We start from the raw sequence: 26,927 nt of genomic DNA, 5'->3' as shown, positions 1-26,927 counted from the left end.
CCAATAGTCTTTCTTTCTGACAGAAATATCTCAAAATTTGTGTTTTGCAATTAGCAATCTTTTTCCACAAAGATTAATTTGGTTCCAAATGCAAGAAACCCAACTAAAATTAACTTAAGTAGAAAAAATGGAATATGCATATAACAGGGACCTCAAATATGACTGGATTCAGTGGCTCAAAAATGTTATCAAAAGGCTTTAATCCATCTCTAGCTCTTTCCATGTGTGGCTGCCAAAATGACTGCCAGCAGCTCCATATGCCATCCCCTCATTTTAGCAATTCATTCATATATTTTCCTATGGAAGACTTCCACTTGGAAGACACTGACTAGATATGCTTTAACCACATCCCAGTTCCTCATCCAATCACTATGACTGGCCTAGACATACACCAACCCCAGTTGCCTGGGGTTTGGGCAGTTATGATTGGAAGCTTTAATGGGATCACCGTTTTGAAGTAGTTTCCCCCAAGACAAGGATTTGACAGGTTGGCCAACATATCAATACCTGTCCTATAGTTTCAGCACTGATCATACCACTTTTTTTTTCCTTTCTCTTATTTTACTCCATTTTGGATGGTGAAAGGATTCTAAACTATTCTCCTTATGCTCCCATCTTTCCTGGAACTTCCTTATCTCAAAAATTTGTCTTTCAGTTCACATCTACAAGTTCCCTACAACCAAAGATGCAATTCGTCTGACTCTGGGAACTTGAAATTATTTGAAGGTATATGGGTTTTCCTACTTCCTGATTACTCACTTTGGATTTTAAGTTCTTCTGTAAAGTGTTTTTCTGCACTACATGTTCTCCTCTTCATAGCTAATATTGGTGGTAGAATGAACTAGGAAGCCCCATATCCCCTCATTTATTACAAGAAATAAAAAAAATCTATTCCTGAATTGGCAACATCTATCATAGATAAAACAACAACAGAAAAACTACATCCTGCATGGTGACTCTAATAATATAATATAAGCCAGGCTGAGGAAATGGGTAAGTTTCATTAACAATTTATTTCTTTGAGTCTCTTGCAAGAGTTGTTGAATTGGAAGGAGCAAGATATTAACAGGAGGAGATGTTCTTATCTGTTGCTGTTCAATAAATTATCCCCAATTTAGCAGCTTAAACCAATAAACATCTATTTATTTCACGGTTTCTGTGGGCTACGTGTCCAGGAGTGGCTTGGTTGGGTGGTTATGGCTCAGGGTCTCTCAGGAAGTGGCAGTCGCACGGAGCTGTGGTCCTCTCGAGGTCCACCAGAGGAAGACCTGCTTCCACGCTCACTCATAGCTGCTAGTGGTTCTCAGTTCCTAACCACATGGACTCAGTCACAGCCTGAATGTCCTCACAACATGGCAACTGGGTTTCTTCTCCCCGGGCTGCCTTATGACAGGACAGCTTGCTTCCCCCAGTGAAAGATATGCTTCAACAGAGTGAGAGAGCAGAGGTGCGATGGAAGTCACTGTCTTTTCGTAACCTAATGTCACATATCACTTCCCAGTATTTCTGCCCTAATCTATTCACTAGAAGCCGTCAATATGAAATTAAAATATATTAACCAGCATAACAGTACGCCCGGAAGCTTTAGGAAAATCTAATCAAAGTTTAATTAATTGTGTCTTAACACAATTCAAGACACAGTTAATCACTGTTTATTTGCTAATTACATCATCAGAGTGCTTATTTAACTCAGTGGACACATCAATTCTTCCAATTCCCATGAGCACTTCCTAGACCATAGGGACCCAATATAATTCACTCACTCTCTCTGCACAAGTTTGTCAACTCTGTCAGTACTCATCTTTTCTGCTATACCCACCCTTTAGTGTTCCAGGCAAACTAGTGCATGATAAAGTTTAAGAAGATCACATTTCTGTCACATTCAGAGAGCTCATCACTCCTCTAGAAAGAAGGGAGATGTGGTTGTTGAAGGGGCTGAGGTATGAAATGCACATCAAACTACAAGTGTAAGGAAAAAACTGGGCAATTTTAGGCAAGAAAGTGATATGATGTAATTTATATTTTTCTATCACTCTGGCTGTTGAGTGGAAAACTGATATGGAGTGTGGCAGAGGGCAGGAATGTTACCAAGACCAGCTGGGAGGCTGTTACAGTGCTCCAGGAGAGAAAGAGTCACAGCCTGGACTACATTCTTGGGTAGAGATTATGGATGCACTCATATTGGGGGTATATTTTGAAGGTCCAGCCAACCGGACTTGCTAATGGGCAGGTCGGGGGGGTGGTGAGAGGTCAAGAATGACTTCCTATTTTGGAACAAATGGCTGAAACAATTGTCGTTAACAGAGAAAAGATTGAGGGAGAGCGGATTTTAAGGAAGGAAATCAGAAATTCTCTTTGGGACACGTTAAGTTAAGCATACATACTAAGAGGCAAGTGCATTGCTTGAGAGCTTCCATTCATTTTCAGGTGCCTAAGCTCCTGCTGCGGCCTTGTTCTTTGCACTCACCCCACCCTTCCTGACTGGCAGCCTTCTCTTTCAGCTCTTCCATTTCCTCTGTTTTCCTTGTGCCTGGTGAGTTCAGAGCTGATATTTATCCTGTCATAGCACACTAATCTCTTTCCTCCATGGTTGACATTGGAGAAGGTTAGTGAAAGGTCCTGAACTGAGTGATATTTTGAAGAATTACCTGCTCTCTTCCAGTCCTCACCAAGCCAAAGGGAAGCCCGCCTTCCAGCAGGACCGCCCCTTCCACAGCCCACACACAAGTCGGCTGCCACTTCCCTCTCTTCCTTACCTCTGACCCTCCTTTCCCACCTGAAGGTTTACCAAAAGCCACCTGGTCAGGACTGTTCTCCTCCACTTTCCTTTCCAAATTATTGTCTGAGGAAACCAGTAAAAGTCATCCCAATACCATAAGAGGACCTGTTTATCCCAAGAAAGTACTCTTTCTCTCCCACAAAGCCCAGTTGGAACGATTCTGCTTTGCCACATAGCCACATAGCTTTCCCACATTGCCAACTGTGGATACAGTCCCCTTTCTGGAATACATCCATAATTATGCCACGAAAAGAAACCAATCTGCCCAGTCTCCTTGCAGTGGCAAAGTTATCTGTAGCAAACCCCACTGTATCAGAAAGCCTTCCTGTAATATTATCTGCAATCCTTCAGAAAAGCCCAGACCCAGACACTCATATGCATTGCAGGTGACCCACTCATGCACACTAGTCAAGGACATGTTCTTTAGGATTTCCAGCTACATGGCTCTCGCTCAGATAACACAAGCACACCATCATAAAATTTCACTGCACAAAAACTGAACAATTACAAAAACCTAACACTAGTTCTGAAATAAGTGGCAGGGCTTCCCTGGTGGCGCAGTGGTTGAGAGTCCGCCTGCCGACGCAGGGGACGCGGGTTCGTGCCCCAGTCCGGGAGGATCCCACATGCCGCAAAGCGGCTGGGCCTGTGAGCCGTGGCCGCTGGGCCTGCGCATCCGGAGCCTGTGCTCCACAGCGGGAGAGGCTGCAGCAGTGAGAGGCCCACATGCCGCAAAAAAAAAAAAAGATAAGCAGACAACTACTAAATATAACATAATAATCAACTGAAAAGAGGAGTGCAGGTAATTTAAAAAATTTTTTGGAAACACAATACTTGTTGCCAAATCTGAAATAAAAGCAACAAGCTAGTGAAGAGGAGAAAGGCCTGATTTAGATGATCAAATAAAGGAATTCCTCCAAAATGCACAGCAAAAAAAGATAGATATAAGAGGGGAAAAAAAAACAAGGAGAACTGATTCCAGATAAAATATCAACAAATAAGATTCAGGTAGAGAATGGGGAGATATGAGTGCCAGAATTTTGAAGAGAAAACATCCTCTGTTAAAGAACAAAATGAGAAAACAGATTCTAGCACAGAAACTGATTGAAAAACAGAAGATCCATGAAATGCAATTGAGTCTTTAAAGGGAGTATCAGACTATCTTATTGGCGTGCATAATTGCAGCCTCTATATTATCACTGGGGGGGGGGGTTAAAAATACTTTCTAGAAGAAATAAAACCCAACCAGAATCTTACAGAAGATTCTAGAAAAGAGAAGCAGCATGGAAGAAGTCTTAGAGACATAAAATAACATGATCCATGATCCATTCTAGGAACTATGTATTTATTCATTTCTTCTGTCCTGGACCCCCTATGGTAGATTCTGTGTCTACATTTGCATTTATTAAATATCATAAATCTTAACGATATTAATATGAATAGAAATTCTTAGGTCACATTTGTCTACAACACAAAGATCTCAGTTAGAGCCAGGTAATCTGGGGTGATGGATGGGAGCTGAGCAGGACGAGGGTCAACCTTCTCTGCTATCCATGTGTGCGCAATATGAGTTTTCCACGTAACTTTCAGAGTTAAACTGAGATGATCTCTATCACCAAAATGCTTCGCTACATATCATATACATATGTACATAAATACAGTGAATGATGGAGTTTAGGTCATAATAATGGCCAGAGATATTGACCAATTTCACTATGGGCAGTAGGATCACTGCCAACATACACACAAACACACACACACACACACACACACACACACACCACACACAGGAACAACACAATGTAAGGACAGAGAAACAGACCAACTAAAGAGACTGAAAATCAAATGATGACAGAACAATTCTCATACCTGTGCTGACTGCTTGGATATTGTTCCTTCAAAATCTTTGCCCAAGTCACATGTTGTACCTTTTAGAAATGACACACTAGCAACAACTATCCACTCCATCCTGCTGGGATAAGTCCCAACTCTAACCTTGTCTATCTGGTGACGAGGTCTGTCCAGTATGGAACTAAAAGTTACCCTTGTTCTGCTCCCCTTTATAAAGGAAGCTGCCTGGTTTCTCCCGGCACAGAGCTGAGAACCCCCTCAGAGCTTCCTCCACGATGCTGCTGACCCTGCTCTCAGGGGCCTTGCTGGCCCTTAGCTCAGCTCAGGGCCCATTTGATGGTAAGAAAAAGAAGGGGGAGGGTGCTGATTCGGCTTGGGGCTTCGGAGATCACAGAGACTGCAGTGAGGAAGCTGGTAGAGACAGGACGGAAAGGAGAGGAAAGATGAGGCTACACAGTGCTTAAGACAAGAATAAGGCCCTTCACATCCTTGTGAGTGTGAAGGCCTCACACTTTATTTAAAGTACAACTGGAAACCAGTACAGAATTTTCAACCAGAGGAATGAAATGTTAAGTTTTGCACTTTTACAAAAGTCTCTGTGACTGTGTTATGAAGAATGCATTACAAAAACCCAAGACTAGTACAGAGAAGTTCCCTCATGAAGAGGTTACAATAATCCAAGTAGGCATGAAGTAGGATGAAGATGGACTTGCTAGGGGATGCCAGATAGACGGAGGAGGTGAAGCCTGTTTAGAGCTACTTCAGAGATAGAGACTAGGATAATAAATCTCTCTCTCTGCCTAGGACATAGAGATACAGAGATTCCGAGGCCTAGTGGTCTTGTTTTACTCCCACCCACATTTAATATGTCAATGTGCTGTGCCCAAAATGGGCAAGATTGTATCCACGTGTTACTCCTGGTCCTGTCACCTTGAGAAAGCACGTTAATATAAGTAAAGTGTTTTATGAAGAAAGAGGGCAGAAGTACACTAACATATGACACTGAAATACCCCAGCACTTAACCTAAATTAGCATTGGGGTTAAGGGATCCTAGGGAGAACAGCAGGGCCTCATGTATTTTGAGTTTGCAGTTGATCCTCAGCACAGGAGCAACCCTGCCACTCCTTCACATCCTCCTCCCTTTGCAAAAGCATCACAGATGGTGGCTGACGGGATAACTCAGGGGATATATGGGGTGTGGCTGGAAGTGTCCATTTCCCTGTACAACAGTTGTGAGCCCTGAAGGTTTTGGAATGTACTTTGCACTTCATCTTCTGCTTCTTTTCCCAGAGGGCAACAATGAAGGCTTTCTCAACCTCATTTCAGGTAAGGCTCAATTAATCCTCCATCATCTTTCTTTTTTTTCGTTAGCAGCTTTTCAGTTCTCTGTTGTCCTATTATCCTCATTCTCTTGTGAAGAGCTGATTAAAGTTAGTACCCCTAAAGATTTAGGCAATCCTGGGCTTCCCTGGTGGTGCAGTGGTTGGGAGTCCGCCTGCCGATGCAGGGGACATGGGTTCATGCCCCGGTCCAGAAAGATCCCACATGCTGCGGACTGGCTGGGTCCCTAAGCCATGGCCGCTGAGCCTGCGCGTCCGGAGCCTGTGCTCCGCAATGGGAGAGGCCACAACAGTGAGAGGCCCGCGTACCGCAAAAAAAAAAAAAAAGATTTAGGCAATCCTTTTCTCATCTTGATTTTGGGGACCATGAGCACGGCCCTAACTTGAGTACAGAGATGTCTAGCTTAGATGACACAGGAATGCCCTCAGGCCAGAAATGACTGTTGAGAGAGGACAGCAAGGGAAGCTGTCCACATTCTGACTCCTCCAGTGTACTCAGAACCAACTGCTTCCTTCTTCCTCAATGTTCCTCTCTTTAAATATGTGGTTTAGGAAAAATGAAAAGAAACTAGGTATGGTTCTTTTTTCTCTGTGCTTCTCCTCTCAACTATGCCCCTGTGCTTAATTAAAATTTGGAAAAGTTATTTAGTGAATCCTGTGTGGGTCATCACTTTGCCTCTCTCTCTGTCTCTCTCTTATTGTTATTATTGCTTCACCTGCTCTTAGAGCCAAAGAGTTCCACATATACACTCAACAGGCCAGATTTGGAATCACAGTTGGCAAGCTATGTCAGTGACCCAAAATATAACTGGCAGCATAACTGCCATGGATAATCCATTTGCTGTCTTCTGTCCCAGGAGGCAGCCTCTGGGGATTCTAAGATACCCAACACCTTCTTTTTTGCCAAATTTAAGGCACATATTTGTCTCAAGAGCAAAGAACTAAGACTCAATATCACTAGTATGTGGGTGAACAGGAGTACTGCAAAAAGGAGTAGGAAGTTGGTAGTTGAGAGGCAGGTTCTGGGAGAACCAGGGACTGTCTGATAAGGTCATCAGAGATCAAAATGAGAGGGCAGCCATCTGTCACCTAGTTCCTCTATCCTTGTGCCATACCTTACAGATGTAAACAACTCAAACTCAGTTGAGGAGTTTCCGAGACCATCTCCTGGACGACCTGGAGGGCCACCACCTAGACCACCTCCTAATGGTGAAAACCAAGGTGATGGACCTCAGCAGGGACCCCCCACACAAGATGGTCAACCTCAGCAGAGACACACTTCTACAAGAGGGTCAACCTCAGCAGAGACCACCCCCACCAAGAGGTCATCATCATCGCCATTCTCCCCCACCTCCTCCTGGGAAGAATCGGGGAACACCATCCCCAGGATGTGGACCAGAAAGACCTCCCCAGGGCCCACCACCCCAGTAATCTGGAATTCAATGACAGGTATGATTCAAGCTCACTCTCCATCAAGGGCCCTTACCCCTGCAGGTCTCAAACTTTACTGTGTCACTGAATCAACTGAAAATATGTAGTAATTGCATAGTCCTGGACCCCAGTTCTAAAGATTTCAGATATTCTGGAATAGAAGAGCAAGATCCTTTATTTTTAACATGTTATCCAAGGTGATTCTGATTTTGAGAAACACAGACCATAAACTGCCTTTTTCCCTATGATTACCTGCCTTAAAGTGGGCTGGTAATGAGGAAGTAGAGCAGTGTTCTCAATGACTTCCCATCTCAAGTTTCCACCTGACCAGGCTTCTCAGCTCCAGTGTCCCTACTAAATGATACTTTAATTTCACGCTGCTAAATTTATCTAGCTTTTAAAATATTTCATTTTGAATTAGTATATGTTCAAGGTAAAAAATAACTGAACAGAAAAGTATGAGGATAACTCTTAAAGGCATTCATATTCCCATTTCCCCACAAGCCAGCACAATTAACTCTTTTGAACATCCTCTGGAAATATTTATGCCCACATAAACATATATAAACTTTTTATCCACAAGTTATATCATTCTTTGTATGCAGATCCATAAGTTGCTCATTTCAAATAACAAACCTCTTAGATAACATCCTTATCAATTCACAGAGCTATATGGATCTATTTGGTCTTGTTTTCTTTTTAATTGTATACTATTCCATTGTCTGGCTGTGCCATGATTTCTTTAACCAGCCCTGTATCAATGGGCATTTAGACTGGTTTCAGTTTTTCACTACAATAAAACAGACTGCAGTAACCATTTTTGTAAATATATATTTGAACACCTTAAATAGCAACCTAAGAAGAATCTTTTTCTATCTTGTAAGCAACAATTTAGAGCCCATTATCTGTTAGGTGCATAAAAACTGTAAACCAAAAGAAATTTGGAAGGAAACCGGAGAGGGCGGAAGAAGAGAGAGAAAATTGTGGGCTCTTGCCTACTTCCTTTCAGTGTGATCTGCAGGGATTAGAAACCACCTGCCAACCTTCTATGAACTTTCTTTTTTGCTTTTCAGAGCATGAGTATGAAGATACCAGTCCTTCAGGAAGCCATGATATTGGAACAAGGCAGTCCATCTTCAATTTACCAATGAAATAATCAGCATCCAATTTCTAAGTCCCATGTCTCATTCTGGGTGTTTGTGAGTCTGAAATCTGAGAGCCATGAACCCAGCATAGGAACATCCAAGACCCCTTCTCATTGATGCTTCCAGCAGGCTTCCTCCTGGACCAACTTCCTAGAAAAACACTTTCCCTTCGTTCTTTGTTTGGGGACAGGAATGTGTATCTCCTTTTCTACCTGCTATTGCCTCCTTTCCCCTGACACCTTTATTCATAAGCCAGGTGCCTGTTTCTCTCTTTCTACAGCACTAATGCAATGTTTTTATTATTTTCACACCTTTTACTGAGATTCTAGTAATTTTAGGGAAATAAGGAAATTATTGCAAATGTGAAGAAGTTGCACAGGCTGAGGGAATCATTAAAATTTCCAAACTAACTGATCCTGTTAAAGATAAAAAAGAAATGTGGCTCTAGGTCCCTACTCCCTCAAGCCTACAATACCCCTTTTCCCCTTTTTTGGCATTTCTCAATTTTCCTCCTCCCTAGATCCCCCACCTTTGTTAACAGAATCGGAGTGAATTTCATAAAGGAGGTGGTATGCTGTATTCTAATTGGAGTTCTTCAGACATGAGTTTAATCTTATCTCTTTCCGTTTTCTCTGGACTTTTAGCAAGCTATTTCAACTCTCAGAGCCTTAGTTTCCTCACCCATATAATAAGGATAATAATAATACCTACCCTAGAGGGTGAAGAGTAATGATTAGCACACGTAAAAACCTAGTGGAGAATGCCTTCACTACTTCCTAATAATTGTTGTGGGGAAGAACAGTACACATGAAACTAAGAAATGAAGTGCTCCCAAATTAAAACTGCTAAGATTGCTACGGCAAAAGATCAAATTACAGGACTTCCCTGGTGGTGCGGTGGTTAAGAATCCGCCTGCCAATGCAGGGGACACGGGTTCGAGCCCTGGTCCAGGAAGATCCCACATGCCATGGAGCAGCTGAACCTGTGAGCCACAACTACTGAGCCTGTGCACTAGAGCCCGCAAGCCACAAGTACTGAAGCCTGCGTGCCTAGAGCCCGTGCTCCACAACAAGAGAAGCCACCGCAGTGAGAAGCCCGCGCACCACAAGGAAGAGTAGCCCCCGCTCGCCACAACCAGAGAAAGCCCGCGCTCAACAACAAAGACCCAACGCAGCCAAAAATAAATTAATTAATTTTTTTAAAAGATCTGACAATGCATCTTCCAAATTTTAAAAAGACATGAAAAAATTCACTTTGTCTTTTTTTTGGTAGCACTTTCTGATGTCTTTTCGTTTCATCTGGGGGATACTGTTTCTGATATTGATTCTGTCATGGTACATTGATAACTTCTACTCACTCCCATTTCTTACAAAGTTGGGACATGTTCCTGGGTTAAACAACACTTTTACAATGGGCATAACAAAATCAGTATTGAAAAAGAAACCGGACAGTGGGATTGTTGACATCAAGTGAAAAAAATCATCTTTGGATTTTATCAAGGGCTTCCACCTACCTTGAAATCATATAGAATGATAAGAATCTATCCAAGCAGATCTCTAAGACGGAAAGGAGCCCATTCATGAACATCTCTGGAAAGGACTGGCAAACCTTATATACTGGAAAGAGGGGATCTGAGGAACATTCCTTCAGGGCCAGATTCATCCTAACTCCAGGTCTACTCACTATACGTCTCAATGAATGCTGAGTATGATTTTATTTTCTTACCTACTAGCTCACACTATTAACTCATACTGAACTAACAGTTAACTGAAACAAATAGGTTTTGTTAAACTGCTTCTTGAGTTATTCATGTTTAAATCTAATAAAGAACTTCACACACGATTGATTGTAGCTTTGAACTGAGACTATTTCCGATCCTGATTTTGGTAACTACCCAGTGTAATGGAACCTTCAGCTTTCCGTCCACAAATTGATAACTATATTCTCTGTTTCTTCTCAAAATAGACATGCATTTCATTTAATTTTGGCAAGTCTTTTTTTTTCTTTTTCTATTATCTTTTTAATTTTTTGTCTAACTTAAAAAAAAATACGGCGCCCCCCTCACACGGGGGTGAGAGGTTCTGCACACAGGCTGCAGCACAGCGGGCTTTGGAGGCGTGGAGGCAAGGTCCTCCCCGATCGCTAAAAGAGGTTTTCTCCCCGAGGGCGCGTCGTCCCCCACCATCGTCTCCCCTTCGGACCCACGGAGGCTCTTCGAGAGGCTAGCTCGCGGTTGGGCTGGGGGTCTGCGGTATGGGCCACAGCTGGGCTGACGTGCGCCTTCACCGTCAAGGCAGTGAAATGCCTGCGCTGCCTCAGGCTCCTCAGTCTGCCTTGCCGGGGCGGGGCGGGGCGTGGCGGGGCGTGGGCGTGGGCGTGGGCTGGATCTGAAATGTCTGACCAAGCCCGCCTCGCGTCGCCAGGCCCGCCACGATGGCTCGCATGCCCGCGTGCAACCCAGGCTAACACACGGCGCGCGCCCGGCTACGTCAGTTCCCCCCGCACGCGGCGAGGACGACCACGACGAGGCACCTGCCCCACGAGACGGGGACAGGCGCGCCTCCCTTACCCTCTCGACGTCCTGAGAGAGTTGCTCGACGACGGACGCACCATCGCGGTGGGGACCCGAGGGCCTCGCAGGCAACGGGAAACGACGCCACAGCTCGGGCCAGTGAGGGGCGACCTGCAGCGCTGCAAGGGCACCGCTGAGGGCGGGGCGAGACGCGCCCACGCACTGAGGTGGGCACGCAGCACGGCGGCGGCGGCGGCGGCGGCGGGACACCCCCGCCCTTCCCCCACCTGGGTGGGAAGGCTTCTCGCGAGACACGCACCGAGGCGTCGAGGCTAGAGAGTCCCCGCGGTTTGAGAGGCAGGGGCGGGAGACCAAAGGCGGTCCCGGGCTCCGCACCCCGTCTTCCACGCACCACCGCTGGGCGGGCAGGAGAGGCCAGGGGTCCGTGGGCAGAATGAGGAGAGCGGCCTGGTTCCCCGGGAACGTCGGCCTAGGCCCAGCCCTGGAGAGCGCGACATCACCACATCCGGCACTTTCTGCAAGTCTTGGTAAGACCTTTTGTCAATTGTATATATTCTACTGAGCTCTGACTAGAAGCCTCTTATGTAGTATTCCTACTGAAAATGGCGTAAAGCCCAGAGTACCCACTTAAAGCCAAGTTGGAAGAAAATGACGTGGAATATCTACTTTCCTTTTTACCCCCCGCCCCAAACACCTCAGATACTTTGGACTGTGACAGAAAAACAGGCTCCAAAAGGGGCAGAATGTAACTTTGTTGCAACCAATCTTCCACCTTCTTGTGGAAAATCTCTTTTGAGATTTTCTCTTAATGTGATAGATTGATTTCCTATCCCGATAGGTTTGATGGTCTGCCCTCTCTATTCTTAGAAAAGTTTCACCTGATATGACTTATCCAAATTACTTGTTTTATAGAATACAGCATGCTGCTTCCTTTATGAAATATACTCGTGTTTGTTAAAGAATGGTGGGGCATCTAGGGAGGGAGAAAATTGAGCAGAAATTAAAAAGGGGAAATGGGGTATAGTGAGCTCCAGGTAATAGGGACCTAGAACCACATTTATGTCCCTAGCAAGAAGATCAGTTATTTTGGAATTTTATTTTTATTTGGTTTGTTTGTTTTTAATTTTTATTTTATATTGGAGTATAGTTGATTTACAATGTTGTGTTAGTTTCAGGTGTACAGCAAAGTGATTCAGATATACATATACATGTATCTATTCCTTTTCAGATTCTTTTCCCATATAGGTCATTACAGAGTATTGAGTAGAGTTCCTTGTGCTATACAGTATGTCCTTGTTGATTATCGATGTTATATACAGTATATATAGTAGTGTGTGTTTGTTAATCCCAAGTTCCTAATTTATCCCTCCCCCCAACCTTTCCCTTTTGGTAACCATAAGTTTGTTTCCTAAGTCTGTGAGTCTATTTCTGTTTTGTAAATAAGTTCATTATATCATTTTTTAGATTCCACATATAAGTGATATTTTGTGATATTTGTCTTTCTCTGTCTGACTTACTTCACTTAGTATGATAATCACTAGGTCCATCCATGTAGCTGCAAATGGCATTATTTCATTCTTTTTTATGACTGAGTAATATTCCATTGTATATATGTACCACATCTTCTTTATCCATTCATCTGTCGATGGGCATTTATGTTGCTTCCATGTCTTGGCTATTGTAAATAGTGCTGTCATGAACATTGGGGTACATGTATCTTTTCAAATTATGGTTTTCTTTGCTATATACCCTGGAATGGGATTGGTGGATCATATGGTAGCTCTACTTCCAGTTTTTTAAGGAACCACCATACTGTCCTCCATAGTGGCTGTACCAGTTTCATTCCCACCAGTAGTGTACCAGGGTTCCCTCTTCTCCACACCCTCTCCAGCATTTATTATCTGTAGACTTTTTGATAATGGTCATTCTGACTAGTGGGAGGTGATAACCTCATTGCAGTTTTGATTTGCATTTCTCTAATAATTAGCAATGTTGAGGTCAAGCTCTTAAAAAGTGTCTGGGCCTTCCGTCAGTGGGGGAGACTCTTGCTGGCCTCTCCAGCATTTATTTTTTGTATTTTAAGGATTTCTTCAGCCTGTGCAGCTTCTTCACCTTTGCAATATTTTCCTTGTTTGCTAAAATTACTGAAACTCAAAAAAGGTGTGAAAATAATAAAAACATTGCACTAGTTTTATAGAATCCAGGGAAGGCAAAAAACAGTGGAGCTCTTTCACCTGGCAGCTGGTTTGTGAATAAAGGTGTCAGAAGGAGGGAGGAAGCAACAGCAGGTAGAAAAGGAGAGAGCTGTTCCTGTCCGCAAGCAAAGAACAAAGGGAAAATGTTTTCTAGAAAAGTGGTCCAGGAGGAAGCCTGCTGGAATCATCAATGAGAAGGGGTCTTGGATGTTCCTATGCTGAGCTCATGGCCCTCAGATTTCAGATTCACAAACACCCAGAATGAGACATGGCACTTAGAAATTGGATGCTGATTATTTCATTGGTAAATTGAAGATGGACTGCCTTGTTCCAGTGTCATGGCTTCCTGAAGAACTGGAATCTTCTTACTGATTTTCTGAAAAACCAAAAAAGTTTGCAGGGGGTTTCTAATCCTTGCTACTAATTGAAGGGAAGTAGGTGAGAGCTCAACATTTCTCCCTCTCTTCTTCCTCATTCTCCCCTTTCCTTCCTAATTTTTTTGTTTATGGTTTATATGCACCTAACATAATAGGCTCTAAATTGTTTCTTACAAGATGAATGAAAAAGATTCTTCTGAGGTTATCTCTTGATTGCTGTAAGTAATGTTCAAATATGTATTTACAACGACGGTTACTGTACATTTCCTATAATAGCAAAAAAATGAAACCAGCCTACATGTCCATTGATAGGGGTCAGTTAAAGTAATCATGACACAGCCAGACAATGAATAGTATACAGTGGTAAAACAGAAACAAAAACAAAAACCAGGATCAAATAGATCCACATAGCTCTATGAACTAATATGGAAGTTTTCTAAGAAATATGTTATTTGAAATGAGCAGCATATAGATCTGAATATAAAATATGATACCATTTGTGGATAAAAAAAGATTATATATATTTATATAGACACAAATATTTCCGAGAGGATGTTCAAAAGAGTTAACTGTGGTGGCTTTTGGGGAAGGAAGTGGGGAGGCAGGCTATGATATGCCTTTAAAAGTTAGCCTCATACTTTTTGTTTAGTGTTTTTCTAACTTGAGCACATATAAGCAATATTTTTTAAACGACGAAACATTTAGCAGCATAAAATTACAGTATCATTTAGCAGGGACATGGGCCCTGAGAGGCCTGGTCAGGTGGAAAATCATTGAGCCTGAGGAGGAAGAGAGGAGAGGACCAAGAGAGAACAGTGATCTGTTCCTCATTGCCAGCCCACTTTAAGACAGGTAATCATAGGGAAAAAGGTAATTTATGGGCTGTCTTTCTCATAATCAGAACCCCCTTAGATAGCTTGTTAAAAAATAAAGGATCTTGCTGTGCTATTCCAGAATACCTGAATAGAAATCATTAGAACTGGGGTCCAGGACTATGCAATTTCAATATGTTTCCAGATGATTCAGTGACACAGTAAAGTTTGAGACCTGCAGGGGTTAGGGCCCTTGATGGAGAGTGAGCTTGAATCATACCTGTCATTCCAGATTACTGGGGTGGTGGGCCTTGGGGAGGTCCACACTGGAGTGGTGGGCCCTGGGGAGGTCTTTCTGGTCCACGTCCTGGGGATGGTGTTCCCTGATTCTTCCCAGGACGAGGTGGGGGAGAATGGCGATGACGATGACCTCTTGGTGGGGGTGGTTTCTGCTGAGGTTGACCCTCTTGTAGAAGTGTGTCTCTGCTGAGGTTGACCATCTTGTGCGGGGGGTCCCTGCTGAGGTCCATCACCTTGGTTTTCACCATTAGGAGGTGGTCTAGGTGGTGGCCCTCCAGGTCGTCCAGGAGATGGTCTCGGAAACTCCTCAACTGAGTTTGAGCTTGATTTGTTTACACCTGTAAGGAATAGCACAAGGATAGAGCATCGTGGGGATAGAAGGCTCCCCTGTCACTTTGAACTCTGGTCACCTTTCAGACAGTCCCTTTCTCCCAGAATCTGCTTCTCAACTACCAACTTCCCTCCTATCCTTAGCTTCATTTTGCATCACTCCTATTCATCCACATACTAGTCATATTGAGTCTTAGTTCTTTGCTCCTGAGACAAACATGTGTTTGTCTTCATCCATATTAACAGCTGCTCCCCATCACTCGTATTGCCTCCTGAGCTCTGCCTCTTGTCAGCATTATGGTGAGTTGTATAATTATTTCATTATATATTACAGTGTAATAACAAAGCGCACAATAAATGTAATGCGCTTGAATCATCCAGAAACCATCCTGTCCCCAGTCTGTGGAAAAATTGTCTCCACAAAACCGGTCCCTGGCGCCAAAAATGTTGGGGACCACTGCTACATGGAACTGTGGCAGTAGACATACAATTCTATGCATTCGTCAAAAACCATAGAACTGTACACTGTAACGTGAACTTTATTGTATGTAAATAAAGGCACAATTAACCAGGGTGTGGGGGGAATCTAAGATGAAATGCAAGTTGAGACAGATGACCGTAACTGAGTACAAATGAACCATATAACCATGCTGACAGAACAGAAACAAAGGTCCTGACCTAGATAACCTTGGCAAAGAGGATTTTGACCAGATAATGTGAAGGCAAAAGACAAAAAGAGCTACACACAAACATTGTTCTGTGATTATAAATCTTTTTTGACAGGTGAGTCAGTATCTCTGAAACTAATTTATTGGTATAGTAGAGTTGAACAAATATGTAAACATATTGTAGTTGAGAAGTAGGTTTCTCATTGTAGGTAAAAGAAAAAGAAGGAAATGGAGAAGGCTAGAATAAACTTTGAGTTGCTGGACTGGAATTGAATTATCAGTATGTACTCATGTTCTCACTTATGTGTGTGTGTGTGTGTGCATATGCATACACAAACAGATACAGAAATAAATGCACATATGTGTGTATGAGTTAGCATATGTACATGTATTTTCTAGCTCTATTCAGTGAGAGGGGCTAGAATCAGTGACAGGTTAGTAGCCATGAACACACCACCTAGCTGCTAGATCTTGGTTTCTAAATGCCATTCTTCAGTAAAGGGAACCAGGGGTCCTTGGAGAAATGGTTGTTTCCAGGGCTAGAACATCTTGGGTGTCAGAAAGTAAGGAACTGCTTAAAAGAAAAAGAGATGGAACATGTCAAAAGGTATCTCAAAGAGCACTCAATGGCCAGTAAGAACTTGAGCTACGTAATAAATAATGATAGTACTGGATTGTAACCCAAAGAATAAAATACGTATTCTTAGGTCCATCCTGAGATTAATGAATGAATGGATGAATGAGTGAATGGAAAAATGGTCACTTTTCCTTGCAGAAAAATTCCACTTAATATATTAGAACACCACACTAATATTTAACCACAGGCAAGATCCATCAGTGTATAAATAGGATATCTGTATAGTCTTAAAGTATCTCCCACAAATATTTAATATTTATAACGGGAACAACAGTAAGTTTACAGTAGAGAGTCCTGGTAGATATCACCTTAGCCAAGAAGTGAAGGTTAACATGACCAATAATACATACTGACATAATGTGCCCCTGATAGATGCACTAAGAAAAGCACAGCCAATGGCACCTTCCCAATAATGCACAACCTCAATCCAATCGTAAGCATGTATCAGAAAACCCCAAATTGAGAAACATTCTACAAAATAACTGATCAGTACTCTGTCATGTCAAGGTCATGAGAGACAAGAAAGACTGAGGAATACATTGGAAGAGCCTGACTAAGGAGCCATGATGACTAAGTGTAATGTGGAATCCTGAAGGAGATCCTGGGACAGAAAAAGGACATCACTGGAAAAACCTGGTGAAATCCAAGTAAGTTCTGTACTTTAGTTAGTAACATTGAGCTGAGGTTGATTTCTTAGTGTTGACAAATGGTCTACTGTTATGTAAGACGCTAACCTAAGGGGAAGCTGGGGGAAGAGTATACAGGAACTCTCTATACTAATTTTGCAACTTTTCTGTAAGATTAAAATAGTCTTTTAAAACTGACATTAAAAAATTAAAACAAAAAAGGAATAGGATAACGTAAAATGCTATTTTGATATAAAATTTTCAATGAAATTGACATTATTGTAAGATAATGTTAATTACCAAATTTAACTCAAGAAGCTTAGGAAAAGTTGAATAGAAAATAACCATGAAAGAAATGGAAGTTATAGGAAAACAGCTGCAACAACCTATCACTATAACCTCCACCATCAATGGACATAGCAAATTTTGATATATAAATTTTTATATCATTAAAAAACATAATTCTTACTTAAATTGTTCTAAAATATAGATAAGATTAACAAGTTTCTAAATTCATTCTGTGAGGTTCACAAAAAAAATATGTAGACCTGCAAAGATATTTCATTAGGAAAAATTTTCAGTTAACATCTAACTAGTCAACACTGTGTTAGAAGAATAATATATCATGTTGAAAGAGGATTGCAAGCACGGTTCAGTATTAGGAAATACTGAACCCTGCTTCTACTATTGACCTTCTACCCCTGCTGATGGCCTCAAAATTTTTACTGAGAAGTTCAAGGAAATCAGAAAAGAACTGTCTGACCTTAACAGCCACCAAGGTGACTAACCATGAGACGTGCTGCACGATGATAATCTGTGACTAACCCACAGGCAATTCTAGCACTATTTTCTGGCTTCTGTCCCCTTATAGTTGAAGCCTTCTTCCTCCTTTTATTTCTACTCTGAATTTCAACCCACATTGGCTAGTCAAGGATTTTGCTAGCTTACTCCCATACCAATTCCACTCTTGCTCCAAAAGTCTATTCTCCACCCCCATTCATTTTAAGATCACATTATTCTTCCATTCCAAAATTTCCAATGTATTACCACCATTTTATTCCACCAGAACAAAATCCAAATTTGATACTATGGCCAACACCCTACATGATTGGCTGTCTCTGAACTTGCTGACTTCTCTACTTAATTCTATACTCCATTCTAGACCCACTGATCTTCCTGGTATTCCTCCAGCATACCAAGCTTGTTCCTACCTTTATCAATCATGCTTCCTCACTTTATTCAAATCAGCTCAAATTTCACCACTTCGAAGCCTTCTCTGAATACACAAAAACCGTCCATCTCGTTAACCTGCTTTTTAAAAAAATTTTTCTTCTGGTAGATTTTTTTTAAAAGACCTGATACTTGTTAGAGCAGTTCTAGGTTTATAACAAAATTGAGAGGAGGGTACAGAGATTTCCCATGTACTCATGTCCCCACATATGCATAGCCTTTCCCATTATCAGTATCACTCACAAGAGTGGTATATTTATTTCAATTGATGAACCACATTGACACATCATAGTCATCTGAAGTCCATACTTCACCTTCAGGTTCACTCTTGGTGTTGTATATTCTGTGGGTTTGAGCAAATGGATAATGACATGCGTTCATCATTATAACCTCATACAGAGCATTTTCACTGTCCTGAAACTCCTTGTGCTCTACCTGTTCATCTCCTTGCCTACCCCCGCAGCCGTGGAAGCCAATGATCTTTTTATTGTCTCCATAATTTTGCCTTTTCTAGAATGTCATATAGTTGGAAGCACACAGTATGTAGCCTTTTCGAATTGACTTCTTTCACTTAGTAGTATGCACCGAAGTTTCCTCAGTGTCTTTTTGTGGTTTGAAAGCTAATTTCTTTTTAGCACTGAATAATATCTCATTGTCTGGATGTACCACAGTTTATATTTATCCACTCACCTGCTAAAAGCCATCTTAGTTGCTTCCAAGTTTGGGCAATTACGAATACAGCAGCTATAAATATCCATGTGCAGGTTTTTGTGTGGACACAAGCTTTCAACTCCTTTGGGTGAAGTACCGAGGAGTGTGATTCCTGGATCATAATGGCAAGAGTGTTTCGTTTTATGAGGAACTGCCAAACTGTGATCCAAAGTGGCTGTACCATTTCAAATTCCCACCAGCAATGAATGAGAATTCCTGTTACTTCACATCCTCGCCAGCATTTAAACCAAATGTCAGTGTGCTGGGTTTTGACGATTCTAATAGGGATGTAGTAATGTCTCATTGCTGTTTTAAATTGCATTTTCCTGGTGATGTGTGATGTGGAGGATCTTTTCATATGCTTGTTGCCATCGGTATGTTTTCTTTGGTGAGTTACACGCTAAGGTCTTCGGCCCATTTTCTAATCGAGTTGTTTGTTTTCTTATTGTTGAGTTTTAAGAATTCTTTGTTATATTTTGGATAACAGTCCTTTATCAGATGTGTCTTTTGCAAATATTTCTCCCAGTCTATGACTCCTCTTCCAACTCTCTTAACTGTCTCTTTTACAGAGCAAGAGTTTTTAATTTTAAAGAATCTGGCTTATTAACTATTTCTTTCATGTATTTTTGGTGTGATATCTAAAAAGGCATGCTTTTTTTAAAAAAAATTACTAGTCTTCACTGTCAGATAGCCAGCATTCAAGATCCCTGCGTCTTGGTCGTCATGGTCTTGTGTAATCCCCTACCAGATTATATCGGGATTGGCCTGTGTGACTGATGGCACACTGATGGCAGAAATGGCGGTATGTCACTTGTAAGATTGAGTTACGAAGGACATTGTGGCTTCGCCTTGGTCACTCTTTCTTGTTCTTCAATCTCAGTCTCTCTCTCCCTCTCTCTCTCTTTCTCATCACTTGCTTTGGGAGAAGCCAGGTGCCTTAGCCCTATGAAGAGGACCCATCCTTTACAGGCGAGTCTCTTGGATCCTCCCATTTGGTTTCACAGAGGGGAAAGCACCAAGAGGGAGGAGAAGAAAAAGTCTTCTACCTCCAGTCCTTCACTTCCCACTTGGCTTCTGATAACAACTTCACTCTCCCCAAATTGTTTCTAACCTGGATGGAGGTAGGCTGAATGACAGGGATGGGTCTGCTTCCTCCTAGTAAGCCCTGCAGTGAGGTGTCCAGCTCCAAGTGCTCAAGAGTCTTCAGTAGTGACTATTATTAAAATGAGAAAGATTTTGTTTATAGGTGGATCATATAATCACCAAGGTCAACTCTACTCTGTAGAGTTAAATTACACTTACATTTCCTTCCTTGAAAACCTTTTTGTTTTCCTGGAGTTAATAATCATCTTTTTCTTCATTTGCTTGGTTTCCTTTCACGTCTCAGTCTTCCTGCAACCTCCAACAGACCTGTTAAATCTCTCTCAACACAATCTTTTTCACCCTCAAGCAGTCAGATAATTTGCTTTTGTCCTGGAAATTCCCTTTTCTCCTTCTTAAGTAGGATGATGTACGTCCTGGGTTAAAGAAAGCCTTTCTTGGTTTTCTTCTTTGTTTGAAGTACATCCTACCATATCTTATTACGAATGAGTGCATGAGAGGCAAAATATTTAGAGATTTTTATGTCTGAGAATGTCAATTCATAATCTGACTGGATATAAGATTCTAAGTTAAAATTATTTTTACTAAGAATTTTTACAACACAATTCCTGACTTCCACTGTTGTTCCACTATCATTCTGATTCTCAGTTCTTTGCATATGACTGCTTTTCTCACTGAGGACTTCAGAATCATCTTTTTATCCCTAACATTTAATTAGATATATGTTGATGTGGATCTTTTTTCTATTTCTTGTACTGGGCACTCAGTATTCCCAGAGGGTCTTCTGTCCTGGGGCCTGCACTTTAAAAGAGGCCCCACACAAACATCAAAACAAAGGCATTGTTTTTTTCTTTCACTTTCATTAGAAAATATTTTTAAAGTTCAGCAAGTAAATTAAAAAAACAGGAATTGTGGGAGAGGGGCACAATTGAACATGGGGTCCTCAAGGCCTGAGTATGCAGGATTGAGAATGTGTAAAGGTTCAGAATAAGTTCACAACTTCTGCCCTGGGGCATCAGACAAAAAAAAAAAAAAAGGCTACTTTTGCTTAAATTTAGTCACCTCAAATCAATCAAAAGCACGAAGGCAGACAGGTTCTCCCACCCCGCCACTGTAACTACACTCCCAATCACTCCTGTGCTCAGTGGTATAGTTTGGGGAGGTGCTTAAAAATTCCTGGAAATCCTAAATCAGAACGGAGGCAAGGGGGAGGAAAACTTGCCCAGCAGGTTTCCACAGGAGCTTGACCAGGTCAGTCCTGGGCCCGACCAGCTTCCAACTTGCTGTTCCAGCAGACATCCTGCCCACTCCCTTCTCCCAGCTTTCAGGGACAGTGTCCATCCAGGGGAACTCATGGCTCCCTTGGTCTCTAGGCTTGGTCTAAAAGGCAGTCTCCAAGGAACAGGCTTCGGGAACCAGACAACATGGGAAACTTGACCTGAACCTAGGGTCTATCTTGGTTTGTAACTTGTGAATATTTAGAGATATGTATGCAGGCCTCCATTTGTATTCCTGCACTGGACCCTGCAATGTTAAGTGTGAGCCTTTGGATAATAACTGGACACTTTCAACATGGAGGATCATCCTTAAATTCTGGAACATATGTTGTAGTGTTCCATTGATAATTTCTTTCCCAATATATTCTGTTTTCCTTGAAATTTGTGTTGAATTTTTTCTCACCTATTAACCATCTCTTTGCATTTTTGCTCTGTTTTACGGAGTTCTTCATCTTCTATTGAACTTATTATCAACTAAATTTACAAGGACCAATATTTCTTTTTATCTTCTGGTTGACTCTTTATTTAATAGCAACCCGTTCTTGTTTGAAAGATGCAATATGTATTCTTTTTCCCTCAGAATATATTAATTACAGTTTCTTAAAGTTTTCTTCTACTCCTCATATTGTCTGTTTCCTCTGAATTCTCCTTTTACTGTTTCTTTACTTGAGTCTTATTTGATAGAGATTTTCCTCAAAGGCCTGGTGATTCTTTGCTTTCTGTTCATACATTGGAGTTAGACACCAAGACAATCAGAAAACTCTATGTGCATTGAAAGATTTTTTGTAGAATCATGTACCTCACAGTAGGATGATTGAGTGGCATGATAGCTGTTTTGTTAAAACTTATCTCCAGGTGCTGTCTCTGAGACAGCTCTGCTGGCGCTTTGGAGCTGACCAGGGTAAGAGGTTGGACATCTCTCCATTTATTTTATAGGCTTTCACTTGATTGTCCTGTTTTTTGAATAGCATCTCACTCGTATCTTCTTCCATAACAGTTGTCCCCAACTGTCCAGTGCCTCTCTGGTTCAGTTTTTCTAGACAATAAACCTACTCTCTCCTGATGCAATAAGGGAGGACTGTTCCAGTCACCTGTCTCCCCACCATCATCACTCCTCCTCCAACCCAATCTTCACGTGCCTTGTGTCTACAGTCCTTGAGCCTTGCCAGGGTTCTGTAAGACCATTGGCTTACTTCTATTTGGTACCACTATCCCTGCCCCCAGACGTGCACAGCTACTGGAGTAAGTTTTTCTCCTTTCTGTTATGTCATTAACCATTCTGCTGGTTTTCAGTCCTTATAAATTGTGGCTGTTAATTGTCCTGTAAGTTTTATCAGAGATGATGTTTGCATTTCTTTTCTTGTTGTCCTTGTTTGGACTTTGAGAAGAAAGGGATAGGAAATGTTTTTACTATTAACACATAAGTTGCTCTCAGTTATATTAAGGAAAAAATTGACCAATAGGCTAAAAAATGAAAACAAAGGCTGACAAAGGCTTATAAACCAAGGCTTCTGTTCCCATCCTTCCAGTCAAACAGCTCACACCAGGGTAACCAATGACTTCCAGCTTGCTGAAACAAGTCAGTGGATATGTTTCAATCTTCATCTTAACTTGCTTCTCAGAAGCAATGGACATTATTTACAATTCTGTCCTACTTAAAACACTCTCTTCCTTTGGCTCCATGATACTGTGTGTACCTGTTTCATAGTCTAACTCTCTGGTTGCTCTACTCCTTACTTTTTTCATTTATCAAATATTTATTGAGTCCCCTTCCACACCAGTTATTTTACTAGGAGTTTAGGATGAATATAAAAATCATGATTCCCACCATCTAGGAGTTAAAGCCTTGCATGTCCTTTGCAGATGCATATGCTTCCATTTAGCCACGAAATTATGAAATTCCTCTAACTTTGTTTTAGATTCTTTTCTCACTATATACTATCTCCTTAGAAAAGTTCATACTAAAAAAAAAAAAAAGGTAACTATGTGAGGCAGCAGATGTGTTAACTTGATTGTGGTAATCATTTCACAATGTATGTGTATATGAAATCATCACACCGTACATTTTAATTCTATACAATTTTTAAAAATACAGAACACTTCATAAATTTGTGTGACATCCTTGTGCAGGGGCCATGCTAATCTTCTCTGTATCATTCCAATTTTAGTATATGTGCTGCCAAAGTGAGCACTATATACAATTTTATTCACCAATTATACCTCAATAAAACTGGAAAAAATAAAAACTCATCCTTGCCCGCAGCTTCAGTTATTATCTGTGTGCCATGATACAAAGTTCTGTGTCTTGCCAAGACCTCTACTGAGCTTCACACCTTTACCTATATGACATCTTCATTTAAATATTTTAAAGGTACCACTCAGTACAGTATTTCCAAAACAAAATTAATCTGATAATCCTAACTCTAGAGACCACCATCCAACCACTCATGCAATACAAAATCTATAGCTTTAGCTCTGTGTCGTTCCATACAAGATCCACCACCAATTTTTGTCCCCTTTTCTAAATATTTCTCAACTTGTCTCTATCTCTATCACCACCTCCATTCACCTATGCTCTACAGTATCCTCCCTACTTGGTGACCTGTAACCATTTTCGCTTTTCCTCCAAATTCTTTTCCAAGCTGTAGTCTGCAGCCAGGGTTAGCTTTTCAAACCGTATATGTGATAATGCAATCACATATTTTTTATGTGATTTTTTTTAACCCAACAAAAACCTATTCTGTCCAGCCAGAGGACTAGGAAACAGACAGCCTAGCATGGCAGAAAACATTTAGACAATAATCCCTCTTCTACAGTCAAACACCACAGAAAAAGCTATGGCCCCAAGTGGGGAGTCTAGACTTCCACACATGCCTGGCTGTAACAAGGTGCCCAAACCTGTGCCAGAGTAAAGTTAGAGAAGACCGAGGAGGAACTGGAACTTTCATCCCCACTTAGCAGTTTAAGACCCTCATTTTCCCCCCACCCCACAGAGTTAGTGGCAACCAGATGGGGAGCCTGGACATCCTCCCTCATCCAACAGTATCGAAGCACTCCCTCCTTTCCATACTGGGGTGGTGTCAGTGGAGACTACACGGAAAGTAGTAACAAGGCACCCCTACTCCTCCTAGACAGGGTGATATCAGTGGAGGCCTTGTGGGGAGCCAGAATTCCATCCTTCACCAGGCAATTATGGGGAGCCCCTCCCCTGCTTGGGAGTCAACACAAGTTGAGGGGGAGATCTTTACTTCTGCCCCTACCTGCCAGTAATTCAGTACCTCCACCTTTTACCTGCTGGAGTAGTATCACAGAAATCCAGCTAAGACAGAAGATTTAAATAAGATCCAGAGCCTCTAATACCTAAAATGTCCTGTTTCAATTGAAAATCATTCATCATACTAAGAATCAGGAAAATCTCAACCCGAATAAAAAAGACAATCAGCAGATGCCAGACGAAAAGGCCAGAGATATTAGAATTATCTGACAAAGAGTTTCAAGCAGTTGTCATAAAAATGCTTCAATGAGCAATTATAGACATGCTTAAAACAACTGAAAAAAAACTCAGCAAAGAAATAAAAAGTCTTAGCAAAGAATCAAAATGTATAGCAGAACCAAAAGGAAATTTCAGAACTGAAAATTATAATAACCAAAATTTTAAAACTTAATGGAAGGGCTCAACAGCAGAGGAAAACAATCTGTGAACTTGAAGACAGAACAATAGAAATGACTCAATCTGAACAACAGAGAGAAAAGAGACAGAACAACAAACAAACAACACAAAATACCTATCAGATTCTCAGGGTCCTGCAGGAGTATAACAAAAGGCCTAATATTCACGTCATCTGAATCCTAAGAGCAGTAATGGCTGAAAACTTCCCAAATTTGGCAGAAGACATAAGCCCAAAGATTCAAAAAGGCAAGCAAATTCCAACCAAGATAAACCCAAAGAAATCCACACCAAGACACATCATAGTCAAATATTTGAAAGTAAAGACAAAGAAAAAAATCCTGAAAGCAGCAAGAGAAACAACTTATCTATAGGGGAAAAACAATACAAATAGCAGAAAACATGAAAGCCAGAAAGAAGTGGCACAATACTTATTAAGTACTGAAAGAAAAGAACTGTCAATACTGATTTTCATATAGTAAATTTATCTCTCAGGAATGAAAGGGAAATAAAGACATTGGATGAAGGAAAACAAGAGTTTTTCACCAGCAGATCTACCTGAAAAGGATGGCTAAAGGAAGTTCTCTAAACAGAAAGAAAATGTTGAAAGAAGGAACTTTGGAACAGTAAGAAGAAGAAAACAATGGAAAGGGGGAAATATGGGCTGATAAAATACATCTTCCTTTTTCTTTTGAACTTCCTAAGTATGTTTGACAGTTAAAGCAAAAATTATCTAATACTCTCTGATATGGCTGTAAATGTGTGTAGAGAAGTATTTAAAACAATTATAAGCAGAGGAGGGTAAAGGAAGACATACAGGGAGGCAAGATTTCTACAGTTCACTCAAAGTGGTAAAATATTGACCCTCTTAGACAATGAAAATGTATGTGTATATAATGTAATACCTACAACAACCACTAAAAAAAAAAATGCTGTACAAAGAGATACACTCAAAATACTATAGATAAGCCAAAATGGAATTTTTAAAAAATATTCAGGTAGCCCACAGGAAGGCAAGACATAGAAAATAGAGAAATAACAAGATAAACAGAAAACAAAAAGTAAAATGGTACACGTAAGCTCCAAACATATCAATAATTACATTAAATGTAAATGGGCTAAAGTAAACCAAAATGCTTGAAAATTGGGGAGGTTCTGGACTAAAGAAACAGAATAGCCTACACCAGTATAAAAATTTGCCCAATATTTGTATTTATATATAAATTGCACACACTTTATGTAAACCCATCTAACATTGTTCAGAATAGGATAACGCCTGTCAAGGGCCACCATCAAGTCTCTTTCAGACATCTAAGGACTAGAAAATTACTGAAAACAAAAGGTTACAGATTCTCAGAAAAACCACATCCTGTAGAAGCACAGCCAGCCCACATAAAACCGTGGACCAAAACAGATGTGAACCCCCTCCCTCTTTCCTGCACCTTGCCCTTTAAAGCACAATAAAAGACTCACCCCCCCACCCTTCAGGGCCAACACCACTCTAGGCGTTTGGCCCCTCTCCTCCCTTGGAAAGTGAATAAAAACTTTCTTTTCTACCCTTGTTAATACTTCTGTGAATTCTTTCACAACCCATGTCAGCTCACCTAACATTTTATGTTAAATATTATTTAATATTTTGTATAATTAATTTTTGGTACAAATTAATTAATTTTGTACAATTAGTAATAGCATATAGAACTTGTACACAGTGTAAATAACTCATATAGAGCTCTCAGCTCAGGCCAGGCCTTCAGTGGTAGCGATTACAAGGACAGAAACTGGGTAGGGCTTCTCATTATTTGCAGCATGATACTCTCTCCAGCCCTGAGTCAGCCACATGATCATGAGGGTAAAAAACTGATAGACTTTACAACCATTCCGTATGCATACAGCCATTCTGTTTTTCACTTTTGGAA

General features: G+C 41.2%; 1 long non-coding RNA gene across 1 annotated transcript in view; it reads left to right on the top strand.

The window, feature by feature from the left end:
- Positions 1-10,823: 10,823 nt before the first annotated feature.
- Positions 10,824-26,927, top strand: part of LOC307194178 — a 50,323-nt gene continuing 34,219 nt past the window's right edge. The window contains exons 1-2 of the long non-coding RNA XR_013830525.1: positions 10,824-11,607; positions 16,907-17,046. This is a non-coding gene — a long non-coding RNA (uncharacterized lncRNA). The remainder of the gene's footprint in view (positions 11,608-16,906; positions 17,047-26,927) is intronic.

Source organism: Stenella coeruleoalba (assembly GCF_951394435.1).
Source record: "Stenella coeruleoalba genome assembly, chromosome: 11".
NCBI lineage: Eukaryota > Metazoa > Chordata > Mammalia > Artiodactyla > Delphinidae > Stenella > Stenella coeruleoalba.
This window is presented reverse-complemented; position numbering and strand designations above follow the sequence as displayed.